The 15,086-nt window shown below is 38.0% G+C and overlaps 1 protein-coding gene across 1 annotated transcript in view; it reads left to right on the forward strand.

The window, feature by feature from the left end:
- Gng2 (G protein subunit gamma 2) overlaps positions 1-15,086 on the forward strand; it is a 92,698-nt gene that overhangs the window by 62,113 nt on the left and 15,499 nt on the right. The window lies entirely within an intron of this gene.

Below are 15,086 nucleotides of genomic sequence, written 5' to 3' on the forward strand. Positions count from 1 at the left end.
TGGTACTGAAGCTCAAGTGGTAGAGCTCTAGCCTTGAGAAAGCCCAAGGACAGTGCTCAGGCCTTGAGTTCAAGGCCCAGGACTGGCAAAAAAAATTTAAAAGAGTAATTTAAGGAAAGTAGATTTCTTGTGGTGTTGATAAATCTGCCAAAGGCAGACAGTATCATCAAAAGTAGTAGTAACATAATCACAACAGCTGTATATTTTAGCTATACTTCTCAACTTTTACTGTTCCTTCAGTTACTGGCTAAAAGACTGGTCATTTCATTAGTTCCTCAAGTACTGTAATGACCTGTCCACCTACCAATGGATCTATCTATCTATTATCTATCCAATTTAGGTAAATTTTACACAGCATTACAATCTTTCAAATGCTTTTACATTTTCAATGCAATATCTGTTTGGTTTTTTTATTTATATCTGTGCTTTAGGTAACTAAATCATGAGAAACAGCAAAGCCAGATTTTGAGTAGCCAGACTAGGAGTCTTTATTGGCTACAGGTGGTCTCTTGTCACAAAGACCTGCAGCTCCTTGGATACACTTATTTCTTTTAGAAAACTGAGCCATGATTGTTGTAAAGCAAAGAAAATGTATCAGTAAACCAAATCAACCCCAGTGGAGAGTTGAAGTGAACTCCAAGGAGACTGGAGAAAAGTCAGAAGACAGGAGATACCAGTAGACACAGGACACAAGGCATGGCATAATGGCATGATCTGGTCAGAGCCTAAACAGGGTCAGCATGAGGAGGCAGGGTCACAGGAAATTTGAAAGTCTCCCAAGTTCAAGACACGGAACTGACAGGTCCAGTAACTTATTCTCCAAGTCCATGCCCCTGCCTCTAGAAATTCAGGCATGCCTATTACCTGAGAGGGTGGATCTTCCCTGTTTCTACTATGAAGACAAGGTAGCACCAGTTAAAACCCGTACTCTATCATCCACCACATAACCAAGGCATCTGCTAGATCCTATCTCCTCGTTTCAATAGAAATGAATGAATTGCCATCTTAACAGTAAATGTAGTGATAAAAGTAAGTGTTCATTGAGGATTCAATCTGTAGGAAGCAGTTTGTATCATTATTTATGAAATTGACTTGCTTTCCCTGAACTCCATCCTTAGAGGAAGGTGTCACTAACTCTGCCTCACTGTAAAACACATTGAGATATTAAGCAGCTGAAATCCGTACTTAGACTCGAGACGATAGCACCTGCACTCCATGGCCTATAAATAACATATACTGTTTTGTACAGAATAATAACCAGTATGTCTTTTTATGTTTGTTGATATCAATGCCTGTATATTCTAGAAATAATGAGAGCTCTGATTTTTAACCCTACGTTATATATTTTAATGAAGTTGCTCAAAATATAATGTGAACTATATATTCATATATATATGAATTTAGTGAAATAATATGGAGGAAGTGTAATTTCTTGTAAAGTGGTATGATCCATATAAAATATCTGTAAATATGAATAATTTCCTAGAAGCAAATAGAGCAAAACCTAGATACATAAGGCCATATAGTATGACGCTAAATGAAAGGACCTCTAGGATATGGAAACAAAAGCCATATAATGAGTGATTGTTGTCCTTAATGTACTATGTTATCTCTCATCTCTTTTGCTATCCCTTGGTTATCTCATATTGTTACAGTATCTCACTTTTTTATCTGATATATTGGATATATTTGTATTTGGTTATTTGAAATTGGATAGGGAAAGGGGAAAACAAGATGAGGGGTGGGGGAGGGGGGAGGGAAATCGGGACCAAGACATGAGAAAGGGTATCAATGTATGTGAATTAATGTACCTCCTATCTGGCAAATATAATGTAACCCTTCTTTTAATTACAAGAAAAATATATGAAAAAAAAAAAAAAGAAACTCACAGACATTCCTGCCCTGGCTGGCTTTGAACTGAACCTAGATCCACAGATCTCAGCTCCCTGAGCAGCTAGGATTACAGCCATCCTATTTTGTTTTATTTATAAATCTATCCTTCAACGTAGCTAACATCGTGGTGTCCAGCCATATGGCCCTCTGTGAATTCTTGGCTGTTTCCTAGGGTTGACTGTCCTCCTGTGCCTTCTGCCTTCTTTCTGTCCTTTCCTTCCAATCTCACCCTCCGACCTTGCCTTACCTCTCTTTTTTCCAGATACAAACCAGTGCTCCATGGAATGCTATGTCCTTTTAAATGAAAGGATATTGATTGTATAAGTGGATTGCATTGTTATATTCCTATGTACATGATATACTTTGATCATTTTCACTCTCTCTACTATTCTTTCACACACACACACACACACACACACACACACACACACACATTGCTTTCAAAAGACATTGTGAGGAGTTTCATTTTCTATTTGCACAGTTGTATATCATGAACTTTGATTATATCTACCTCTCTTTCACCCTATCCTTTAGCCTCTCCCCTCCCCTGCAAACAGGCCTGCTTTTACATTCATACAATTTTTTTTATTGTCGGGGATATGTACAGAGGGGTTACCATTCATGAAATTTTTTTAGGTCAAGATCCTGAATACAAGAGAGAATACATACTATTTGTCTTTCTGGGTGTTTATATTACTTAATATGATGACCATGTGTTTACTTATAAATGATGTAATTTTGTTCTTATGTATAGCCGAGTTCCATTGTGTGTGTGTATATATATATATATATATCATATTTTCTTTATCCATTCATAAGCAACTAAGCTGATTTCATAGCTTGCCATTGTTAATAGTGCTGCTTTAAACATGGGTGTGCAGGTGTCTCTGTTATATGCTGATTTATGTTTCTTCAGATATCTGCCCAGGAAGGTCATACCAGGATCATAGAATAGCTTTGTTTGTAGTTTTTTGAGGAACCAGAATTCTAATTTCCATAGTGGCTATGCTAATTTGAATTTCTAACTGTGTATACGTTTCCTTCTCCCCACCCCACTCCACATCCTCAAGAGCATTTGTGAATATGTTGTAGTTGTTATTTTTAATGCTAGCCATTCTAAGATGAGATAGAATCTCAGTGTCATTTGGATTTGCATTTTCTGTATGGCTAAGGATGATGAACATTTCTTCATGTATTGGCTATTTATAATTCTTCTTTGAGAACTTTCTATTCAATTCATTTTTCCCACTTATTAATTGGACTTGTGTTCTTTGGATATTTAGTTCCTTTAGCTCTTTATAAATTTGGGATATTAATCCATTGTCCAATAAATAACTTTCAAAGCTTTTCTCCCATTTTATTCTGGTAATTGTTTGCTTTGATGTGCTGAGGATTTTTAAGTTGATGCAACTCCATTTATCAATTCTTGCTCTAGTTTCCTGGGCTATTGGAATCCAATTCAGAAAGGCATTGCCTCTACCTCTATCTTCAAGTGTTTTCCTGTAAAAGTTTCAAGTTTTCAGGTCTTACATTAACACCTTTGATTCATTTTGAGTATTTTTGTACTGGGTGAGAGATAGGAATCTCCTTTTAGACATTCCCATGTGGATACCTTTTCTCCAATGGATTTCTTTTTTTATTCCTTTCAAAAATCAGAGGGCTGTAGTTATGTTATTTCTGGGTCTTCTATTCTATCCTATTGATCCTTATGTATCTAGGTTTTGAGCTATTGTAATCCTCTGCTAGAAGAGTCCTAGATGTGTACTAATTATCACAAATGAGGGAAACCATTGAGCCTGTGTTCCTTTGGGTCTGGCTTACTTCACTTAGTATGATTTCTTCCAAGTCTTTTTCCTTACAAATAGGGCGATATCATTCTTTCTGACAGCAGCATAGAATTCCATTGTGTATAAATACCACATCTTGTTGATGCAATCATCTACTGGGGGGCATCTGGGTTGGTTCCATATCTTTGCTATGGTAAATAGTGCTGCAATGAACATTGTTGTGCTAGTGGCTTTAGTATATCCTTGTTTCTGGACATTTGGGTAAATGCCAAGGAGTGGAATTGCTGGGTCATAGGGGAGCTCTATGTTTAGTCTTTTGAGGAACTGCCATACTGCTTTCCATAGTAGTTGAGTTTACACTCTCACCAAAGGTGTAGTAGTGATCCCTCCTATCCACATCCCCGCCAGCATCTGTTGTTATTAGTTTTCTTGATCCTGGCCATTCTAACTGGAGTGAGGTGGAATCTCAAAGTTGTTTTGATTTGCAGTTCTTTTATGGCCAGAGAGGTTGAGCATTTCTTCATGTGTCTATAGGCCATTCTTATTTCTTCTTCAGAGAAGACTCTCTTTAAGTCTTGGCCCATCTTTTAATAGGATGGTTGTTTCTTTGGAGATTAGTTTTGGAGTGATTCAATTTTTTGAGCTGTTGATATATTTTAGATATGAGGCCTTTGTCCGTTGTATGGTTAGTGAAGATCTTCTCCCACTCTGTAGGCTTTCTAGTTAATTTGCTAGCTATGTCCTTTGCCATATAGAAGCTCTGCAATTTAATGCAGTCCCACTTACCCAGACTTTCTCTGATTTGTTGTGTTTCTTTGTCCTTATTAAGAAATTTTGACCTGTGCCAAGGAGGCCTAGTGTATCTAGGTCTTGTAAAGTTTTCAGTGTGTCAGCTTTTACCTCGAGGTCTTTCATCCACTTGGAGTTAATCCTGGTGCAGGGTGACAAAGAAGGATCCAAATTTGGTTTTCTGCAGGTGCTTAACCAGTTCTGCCAGTTGGCATGACTTACACTCTAAGCCTGTATTTACCTTAACTAATTAAGTATGTTTCTTGTAGGTAACAAATGGTCAAGTCTTATGATTAAATCTAATCCACTGGTTTGTGTTTTAGGTTGGTAAATTAAGAACATTAACAATCATAATTATTAGTGAAAGATATGAATAGTTTCCTGTCATGTAGTTGTTTTGTAGTGTTTGATTTGTTTATAATCCTCACCATCTAGTAAGATTCATTCTTTCCTATGTTTTTGCACTTATGTTTCTCCTTCTTTTCTACAGAATTTCTCTGACTTCTTCTATAATGCTGGTTCAGTGACCATAAATTCCTTTAGCTTTTGTTTATCATGAAAGGTTTTTATTTCTCCCTCAATTTAGAAAGAAGGCTTGAAATGTACCATTTTATATCCTCCTTTCAGCATTTTTCTAGAGGAATCTGTTGTTAAACTGATGGATCTGCTTTTAAATGTAAGTTGGTGCTTTTCTCTTGCATCTGTCAATATTTTTCCTTATTCTGTATACCTAATGTTTGAATGTTTTATGATACAGAAATTTTTCCTATTCATCTCTGTTTAGGGTGCTAAACAGATGGATATCCATCCTTTCCCCAAGATTTGGGTAATTTTCCTTGTATTATTTTATTGAATATATTTTATATGTTTTCATTTTTTCCTCTTCTTTTTTCTGTGTGCCCATGATTCATAGGTTTGTTCTTTTAGTGATGTCCTAGTTAAATTCCAGTCATGCATTCTTATTTTTTCCTTTCTCTGAACATTTCTAATACATCTACCTTGTCTTCATGCCATGGTATTGTTTAATCTAGTCTTGATGAGTCAGCTCAGTTTTTACTTGACTTACTAAGCTTCCTATTTCCAGAATTTTTATTTGAAATCTTTTCATGATGTCTATGTCCTTGTTGAGTTCTTTTATATCCTACATTTCATTTATATTCTCTTTAATTCATTCAGTGTTTATTTTTTCTTTTAATTCATGATGCTATTCATGTTTTTTTAATTCAATGACCATATTTACAATAACTTCTTTAAACTTCTTTGAGACTTCATCTGTTTCACTATCATGTAGTTGTTAGGTTGGCTTGTCTTTCTTTTTCTTATGTCTTACATTTCTGCATTGGGATTTGTGCAGATACAACCAGGTTGCTGGCTGGAAGCTTTCAACTAAACTATCTGTGTTTAGGCAGAATGGGGTAACATCAGTGTTGTACTATTTCCCACCACTATACTAAGGATATAGATTAATTGCTAAATATTCCCTCTGGGAATTTAGCTGGCCCACTCTCCAGCACTACTCAAAGAAAAACCTAGCGGCAGTCTCTTATAATTCCTAGTATACTAAAATGGTCCTGCATTTGCAATGAATGCTGACCAATAAAGGGTAAGTTGCCTGGTTCAGGGCTGGTTTCACTTTAGAAGCTTTTTTTTTTGTATACTGGAAACTGTCACTTCAAAGCCTATGGGTTGGATAGATTTCCATTGGTTCCACTGGCCCACCAATTTCTGTCCCCTGGGGCAGCAAGCATCCAACATAGGGGTATTTCCCAAGAGTATTGGAGAGTAGGTGAAGCAAACAGAACACTAAGATCTAGAGTAGAGGTGGAGAACTGAGGGAATCAGCACCCTGCCTGTCAATATTCAGTCTAAGATTGTTCTACATTCTCTATCTCCAATCCTCTTCTCTGTGCCTGCTGATGTAGACCTATTCCCAGTGTATTCTCATCAGTTTTGATATCAACCTCTACACTGTCGCTCAAAAAAAACGAGCCAAGGCAGATGAGAAAGCCAAGTTATTATGACAACCCAAAATTCACAGTATATCCAATCGCTGAAAGATGAGACAGACAGAGAGAGAGAGAGAGAGACAGAGAGAGAGAGAGAGAGAGAGAGAGAGAGAGAGAGAGAGAGAGAGAGAGAGAGAGAGAGAGAGACAGAGACAGAGACAGAGAAAGAGAGACAGAGAGACAGAGAGGGAGAGGGAGAGGGAGAGAGGGAGAGAGAGAACAAGACTGATTCTAACCTAGATCTTTCAGCACTTGAGTGAGCTGAAGGAAAAGTAGCAAGTCCACAATAAAACGCTTACTGATTTAAAATTAGTCCCTAGGGATCAAAAGAAATTAGTGCTCACTGATGAACAGCGATTTATTTGCTTTTTTTTTCTTCAGTATTTGGGGATTAAACTTTCTGTTTTGTTGTTGTTGTTGGTGGTGGTGGTGGTCATGGGCTTGAACTCTGGGCCCAGGGGCTGTTCCTGAACTCTTCAGCGCAAGGCTAACATTCTGTCCCTTGAGCCACAGTGCCACTTCCAGTTTTCTGGTGGAAGATTGGAGATAAGTCTCATAGACTTTCGTGCCTGGGCTGGTTTTGAACCATAATCCTCAGATCTCAGCCTCCTGAGTAGCTTGGATTGCAGGTGTGACGTCTGGTTAGGGAACTGAACTTTCTAGGCAAGTACTCTAGCACTTGAGTTAGACCCCTCAGCTTTTTTGTTTTCACTTTGCTTTTGAGACAGGGTCTCATTAACTTTTCCAAGGCTAGCTTCAAACTCCATATCCTCCTGTGCTTGCCTCTCAAGTAATTAGGATTACAGATGTGTACCACCATGCCCAAATGCTTCTTTAGCACTTTTAGGGCAAAATGGAAAACTAATAATAGAAAGGTATAAGCCAGGCTCTGGTGGCCCACACTTGTAATCCTAGCTACTCAGGGGGCTGAGATCTAAAGGATCGTGGGTCAAAGCTAGCTTAGACAAGCTAGCTGAGTTAGCTTGGACCCTAAGTTCAACCCACAGTATGGGCAAAAGATTGGTCAGAGGGGCAAAGAAAGAAAAAAGAAGGTCAAAGAAAGATGATAGAAGAGCTGAGGAGGGCAGTGGAAAGAGGGGAGGAAAGAAGAGAGGAGACGTAAGTCTAATATTTTACAATTATTTAAATCCATTGCAACCACTATTCATAAATGTTCTGATTGTGAGAACTCTTTACAGGAATGGTTATTGAATGCATATACATATATGTGTAACTACACTTTCTATAATATATTCCAATATTAATACATATTAATCTAATCAGCACATATAAAAGAATAAATTTAATAATAGTGTAAATACTTCTTGTTGAATAAATTAGAGTAGGGATTAAAAAAAAAGGTAAATGGAAAAAAAATATGCTGAACCTAAACTGAGTTACGGTATAAGCAATTGGCAAAGACATTTATCCAAATAACTAACTGTGGGAGCTCTAAAAATTCTTAGTTGGAATATTTTAAAATTAGTTTTCTATTTCAAAAGCAACTAACAATAAACACCAATGATGTTAACACCAACTGAAAATAAAGACATTGACAAGTCTGGGAGACTATAAGAAATTTTTTATTTTATTGCCAATGTAATATACATGAGTCTAAAAAACAAATAAATCAAAACTGCTCAGCACCTACTGCAAATACAAAAGCATGGTACTGAGAAAGACATAGTTGTAACTAAAATTAAAGATCCTGGACAAGTCTGCCTTGTGCTTAAAAAAAATAAGCAAAGGATGAAATCCTCCACAACTAACCTATACTTCCTAAGGCAAAGAGCTCATTATCAAAACATTTATTTATCCTTGTGCCACAAAATAAGGGGTTGTGTGTTTACAACCAAGCCTAAATGACAGGGAAATTATGGTTTCTTAACGGAAAAGTTCCTCCTAAAACAGACCAAAATTCTGGATATATTTTTAGGCACAGAAATCTCATCTAAACGTTATTATTCCCAACAGGCCTCTTTCTCATGTTGCTCAGATGGGGGTGGATGCCCCCCAGAAGTTGAATATAATAGAATGCCTTCTGTATTAGTCTTTGGTTTGGAATTCAGGTGGGATAATTAAGACATTCTTGCTTAGTTCAACCAGTCTCTCACACATAATCCCCATAATTGTCCTAGGGATTTTTGTTATTTGCATTTTTTTAGCTTGCTGGCAAATATAACCCAGCATAATCTTCTAGTAGTACATTTCACAAAATGAGCAGAGGCCAATATTTATAAAGCATAACAATGAAAATGAGAATTATGAGCACTTACCACTTACCACTGGAAAAGTAGGAATTCTATAATGTAAGAATATAAAAGCCTAGAATCAGACCTTTCTGCATAAAGAAACTTTCTTTTGTTTTTTTTCTTTCTTTCTTCCATTTCTTTACTCTCTTTCTCTCTTTTTCTTCCTTATTTATTTCCTTCCCCCACCCTTCTTTCTTCTTTTCTTTCTTTGTTTCTTTGCTTCTTTCTTCCTTTTTGGTGCTACTGGAGTTTGATTGAGTACCATGTGCAAGGCACACACTCGACCACTTGAGCTATGTCTCCAGCATTGTTTTGCACTAGTTATTTGCTTCCCTCTGTTGATAAGGAATCTCATGGTCTTTTCTTCCAAGACAGACCTGGCACCTCAGTACCCAGCTTAGACTACCATGTATCCTGGGATGACAGGAATGCACCATTGTGCTGAGCTAGTGGTTGAGAAGAGGCCACGTAAATTTTTCTGCCTGGCCTGGCTTCAAGACCATGATCCTCCCATTCTCAGTCTCCCAAGTAATTAGCATTACAGACATGAGCCACTAGTGCCCAGGCACGCGGGCACATGCTTTAAGCAGCTTTTGACACATGACTGCCTGTGACAGTCATCTGGGGGATGTCTTTCCACAGTTTTCATGAAGGGTTCTGTGGGCATTTGGAACCACACAATTGGTTGTTTCTAGGCCACTACAGAGCTATGGGCCACCTGCCTCTGTGTACTGTGTGCCAGATGTACCCCTGTTTATTGTCATAACCGAAACTAAACCCACACATTCCCAAACACCTCCTAAGAAATAAGACCCTGCCTGGGTATCCATGCTAGTCAGTCAAGCTGGGGTAGGGATAAAATACTGAATACTATTTGAAATTGCCAGAAGGTAAATTCCTGATTTTGTTGGGGGTGGGAGGTGCTAGGACTAGGGCTTAAACTCTTGACCTGGGAACTGTTTCTTAGCTTTTTTGCTCAAAGTTGGCACTTTCCCACTTGAGCTACAACTTCATTTCTGGCTTTTCATTGGCTAATTGGAGATAGACTCCCATGGGCTTTCCTGCCTGGGCTGGCTTAGACCTTCAGTCCTCAGATCTCAGCCTCCTGAGTAGCTAGGATTACATGTGTGAGCCACTGATGCCCAGCCAATTATTATTATTTTTGGTTATTTTTATAATTCTCCTAATGAGACTTCAGCATTATAATTAGGAGTTAAATTCAAAGAATATAGCCACACACATACCCCACCCTACCTGGGTCACCAGATTCTCCAGTACCTGGCAGCTGCCACCAGTTACTGAGATCAGGGCAGCGTGCTGGGCCCAAAAGAAGTAATTTTATCACTGCCCTATCTTAGCTCAACACCCCAGCTGACTCTCAGAAATGTTCATCTGGAGTTGATAATCATGATTTTTTTTAAAGCCACACTATAAGTGGATTCCATCTCCCTCTCTGCCTCCTCACCTTCTCAAAAAGGTGGCATTCAGCAGAATGTTACATTTCTTTTAGAGCTGTTTCAGTAGCTAGTGGATTCAAACCATTTCCTTTTCTCTTTAAACAAAGTAAGTTCTACCCAATTTGACTGGCATGGAAAATGTGTCCTTCATTGTTGAGACTGCATAAGTATCTAATGGAACTCCGTTAACCCTACTCCTTGACTTCATTATAGCCTTTCCTCAACCATGTTCTCTTCGCATAGGACTGCTTTCAAGTCAGGTGGGAATGGAGAGGAAAAGTTTCCTCTCCAATGTTAAGAACTAGTGATATAACATTTATATACATCAACACTGAACAATCTAAGAAGCGCATCAACAGTACCTAGCAATTAACCAAGGAGATAACACAATGAATTTTAATTTCCAAAAGAAATTAAAGAACACATAAGTAAATGAAAAGATAGACCATGCTCACACATTAGAAGACAATATTAACACTATCCCAAACAACTTACATATTCAGTACTTATAAAAATTCCAGCTTGGGTGGGCCAGGAGCATAGACTAATGGTAGAGTGCCTGCCTAGCATACACTAAGCCCTGGGTCCAATTACTCAATACCACGTACACAGAAAAATCTGCAAGTGGCGCTGTGGATCAAGTGGTAGAGCGCTAGCCTTGAGAAAGCTTAAGGACAGTGCCCAGGCCCTGAGTTCAAGCCCTATGACAAATTTTATATATATATATATATGTATTCCAACTGGGGCTGGGAATGTGGCTTAGCGGTAGAATGCTTGCATGAAGCCCTGGGTTTCATTCCACAGAGCCACATAAACAGAAAAAGCCAGAACTATCTCTGTGGCTCAAGTAGTAGAAAAAGAAGCTCAGGAACAGTGTCCAGGCCCTGAGTATAAGCTCCAGGACCGGCAAAAAAAAAAAAAAAAGCTGTAAGTGGAGCTATGGCTCCAGTGGAGCACTAGCCTTAGTGCAAGGGCAATCCTCAGTCCCAGAGTTCAAGTTCCAGGACACACACACACACACACACACACACACACACACACACACAATGACTAAGATCATAACCTTCATGCTGCATTTAGTACTATAAAGGATGATAAAGGATGTTTCTTATAGAAGCTCTGTGTGTGTGTGTGTGTGTGTGTGTGTGGTGTGTGTTGCATTGTCCAAATACTGTCTTTCAAACTTGGAAGACAGAATAACTTTGTATTTTTCATAATTGAATATGAGGATGGTGCTTTTTCCCCCCTCCTCTCCCCACATTCTTGGTATATTTTCCTTGCTTTGTTTTGCACTAGGTGACTTTATAGAGTTTGAGCTAAGCCACCTAACAGGAGTAGAAATACACCTCACATGGTGTTTCAAAAATGGAAAGCCTGGCTCCATGTATGTTGTCTTCTCTGACATTTCCAAAGCCACTTGCTTTGAGGACAGCATGGGTTTAACATTTAGAGATGTCAGCTTTCCTTCACTGACCTTCAGGTTCTGTGTAAGTCACAACATGAGAAAAGAGCCTCCAGGGAAATGAGATTCAGAAAAAAATCACAACCTTTTTCTAAAAGATCTAACAAGCATTCAGAGTTGGGATTCCGAGACTCATGGTGGACAGTTCTATTAGGGGACCACATTCATGGCTAGAAAGGTAGGGGTAAGTCTCAGCAAGTGATAATAATAGCGTCATGTTATTTGATGTGGAGGGAAACTAGAAGAAAAAAACACATAAGAGCTAAGTCACCAAATGTACAGATGTCCACTCTGCATAATGGCAAATTTTTAAAAAATGGAAATGAAAGAGAAAAGATTTTAGAAGGAGGAGGAGAAGAAGGAAGAGGTAGGGGGAGGAAAGAGAAAAAGAAAGAAAGAAAGAAAGAAAGAAAGAAAGAAAGAAAGAAAGAAAGAAAGAAAGAAAGAAAGAAAACTACATTTAAGGGAAGATGGAATGAGGTAGCCAAAATATAGGCTCAGCTCCACTCCAGGGTCCAGATCCCCCACCTGCCCTATCTCTGGGTAGTATTGCTTATCCTCTCACTCTGCATCTTCATCAGTTGATTCTACCCTCAAGTCCCAGCTCGTGGCTCCTTTTTTACTTTCCAGTAGATGAAAATTCCCTACCAGGTGACTCAAAATCTAAAATAGATGGGAGTGTAATTTTCACTTGATTTTTTTTTTACCCATCATCCAAATGCTAGCAGCATGTTTTAGAAAAACAAGAACTGGTCTATCACTCTTTCTATCTTCAAGAGATGTTCTTTTCATGTTTTTTTATAGGAATTTGGTTGGATATGAGAAGGGGAAATGCATCAAATGTTTATAAAACTTTCCACAGGACTCTGACAGGGTGCCATGGTAAAACAAGAGCCTTTTGGATTCATCTGACTCATACCAGAAACCCAAAGCCTACATTTGTCTTTTCTCTGAAGCCTGTTTAGGTTTCAAATGCATTCAGAGTTCTAATCATCTTTGTCGTCCATCTTCTTTCTTCCTCCCACCTTCCAACTTCTCTTCCCCACCTGTGCAGAAGTCTTCTTCCCAAGGTGGTAGAATAACTCTCTCATCTAATGTTGATAATTTTCCGGTTCCTGAAACCTATCAACATGGATGGAATTAATATTGGTAATCAGATGACCTCAAGAGAGGACGATGATCCCAGGTGATCTGGTAAAGGGGCGCTGTAATTACAGGGCCCTCAAAGGTGGAAAGAAGACAAATGAGGAATCAGAATCAGGGAGATGTGACTTCAAAAAGACAGGATATGAGGATTCCACCCACTTGTACCCACTTTAAAGAAGCTGCTAGAAGTTAGAGGCAATTAAGGCATACCAGAGGAACTTCTAGAAGGAAGATAGCCTTGCTTACACTTGGATTTTAGCCTTGTAAGACTTGGTCCAGTTTTCTAATCTCCAAAACTGAAAGAAGTCTGCTTATTGTTTAAACCAGTGAATTTGTGTATGTTATACAAGTAATAGAACTAACACTATTGTGGTTTTCTTAGGACACCTGCAGCTTTTCCCAAGAGCATGAAAATACTTCAGGACACAGACTTTCCTAGCTACTCTAATGAAAGAAATGGGGCATTTAATCAGTTAATAGCAGGTTGGTTGACCAGTGGAAGTAATAATGGGGCTGTAAGCAACACAGACACTATTTCTCTCTCACATAAAGTGGCCAGTCTTCAGCTGGCATGGAGCTTACCAACAGTCATTTAGGGCACAGATCTTTCACGCTCAGCCTAGAATGTTCAGCAGCAGGAGAAATGGAAGCAAAGGCACATTTGTTTCTATCTACCGAAATTTAGTCAGGTAACTATATCTAGCTGTAAGGGAGGCAGCAATGTTTGGTTTCTTTCTTTCTACCTTTCTTTCTTTTTCTTAGCTGCGTTTACTCAGGTAAGGTTTGTGATCTCTGTCAGAAAGAAAAAATAATGTCATAGCTATTGAAAAAAGAGGAAAGAGGTATTAGGAAAAAAAACTATAATCTCTGCTCTAGGTACTGTGTGATCTGAGTTAGATTCAAGGGCAGAGAGCAGCAGGGCAGTCCCCCACACCTTTCTGATCCCCTGTGAGGTCCGTAGAACTTTGTGATCCTCTTTGTAGCATGATGATTAAATTATAGTTTGTCAGAAATATTAGCTTTACAGAATAGTATTTGGTGTTCATGATCTGTATTCATGAACTGTAAAGATCATAGATGCTTCCAACTTAGGATAGCAGGAAGAGTTAGACTACCCTCACTGAACACAACCGTACTCTTTCTTGTACCTATGAATTTTTGCTAAGATGTTAGCTGTTTGATTGTAGGTGTATAATTTTCCAAGGGGAATGAGTGATTAGGTCTCTAACCGTGCCAATGAAATCATGTTTTATTTTCTGTGATTTTGACCTGTATTTCGTCCTCCTTTGATCTTCAAATATATGAAATTACATTTTGAAGATCTTTCTGGCTTAAAAAAAATCCCTTTATTCTTTCTTCTCACTCAATTGTCTCCATACCCTTTGAAAAGAAACTAAAAGAACAGCTCATTTTCTTCCAAGTTATGCTACAAATGCTTTTGGGTGGCTTATTTTGCAGTTTTCATTATAAAGTAACACTCTTTATGGATGCATAGTACAGAGAATTATACATAATTTCTTCTTTTGTCTTGAAGAATTATATATCAAGAAATATGCATGAAATGAGTTATGGACTTGCTTTTTGGGTAATTAAAATGAAGAATATTTCTTCATTTTAGTGTGTAGTAAAAACCATGTATTCTTTATTTTGGATTATTCTTTCTTCTCTAGATTTTCCTTTTCTTCTTCCCTTTTTTTTTCTTTTAGACTCCTGTTCCTGCTCCCTAGATAAAATTATTTCCTAAAGCTATCTGAAGTCATGACTTTCAATATAATATCTTTAGAATATGATGTCTCAAGTGTTGACCAACGCAATATTTAATGCTTCTCGTTTCTTGGTTCATGCACTCTAGTTAATTCGAAACTCTCAGACATTGTCTTAGTGTGGGTGTCCAATACCTGCAGGGCCAGAAATAATATATAACACATCAATATCCAGCAAAACCCAATCCAAATAGGGGCGGGGGGAGATATGTCACTGAAAGAGGATATTTTCAAGATGAATATGAAGAGCAAAATGAAACAATGGGTCAAGAAGTGATTTAGAAGAGAAATAAAATCAAGACAACACTTGAAAGGGGAAAGGCACAGCAGAGAAGGAAGTCTGGCAGATTAGAACAAAGAAACCTTATGATCTACATAAGTATAGAATTCCACTTGCAGACATGTATGTTGTATTTCTTTATTGAAAAAAATATTTTGTACTTGATTAGGAAAAATACTAGTAACTAAGGTACTTATCAATTAAACATAACAGTTCCTGTTTGTGAAGTAATGCATCTTCTATCTGGCAAA

Source organism: Megascapheus bottae, chromosome 14, assembly GCF_031878675.1.
Source record: "Megascapheus bottae isolate mThoBot1 chromosome 14, mThoBot2.hap1, whole genome shotgun sequence".
In the NCBI taxonomy this organism is placed as follows: Eukaryota; Metazoa; Chordata; class Mammalia; order Rodentia; family Geomyidae; genus Megascapheus; species Megascapheus bottae.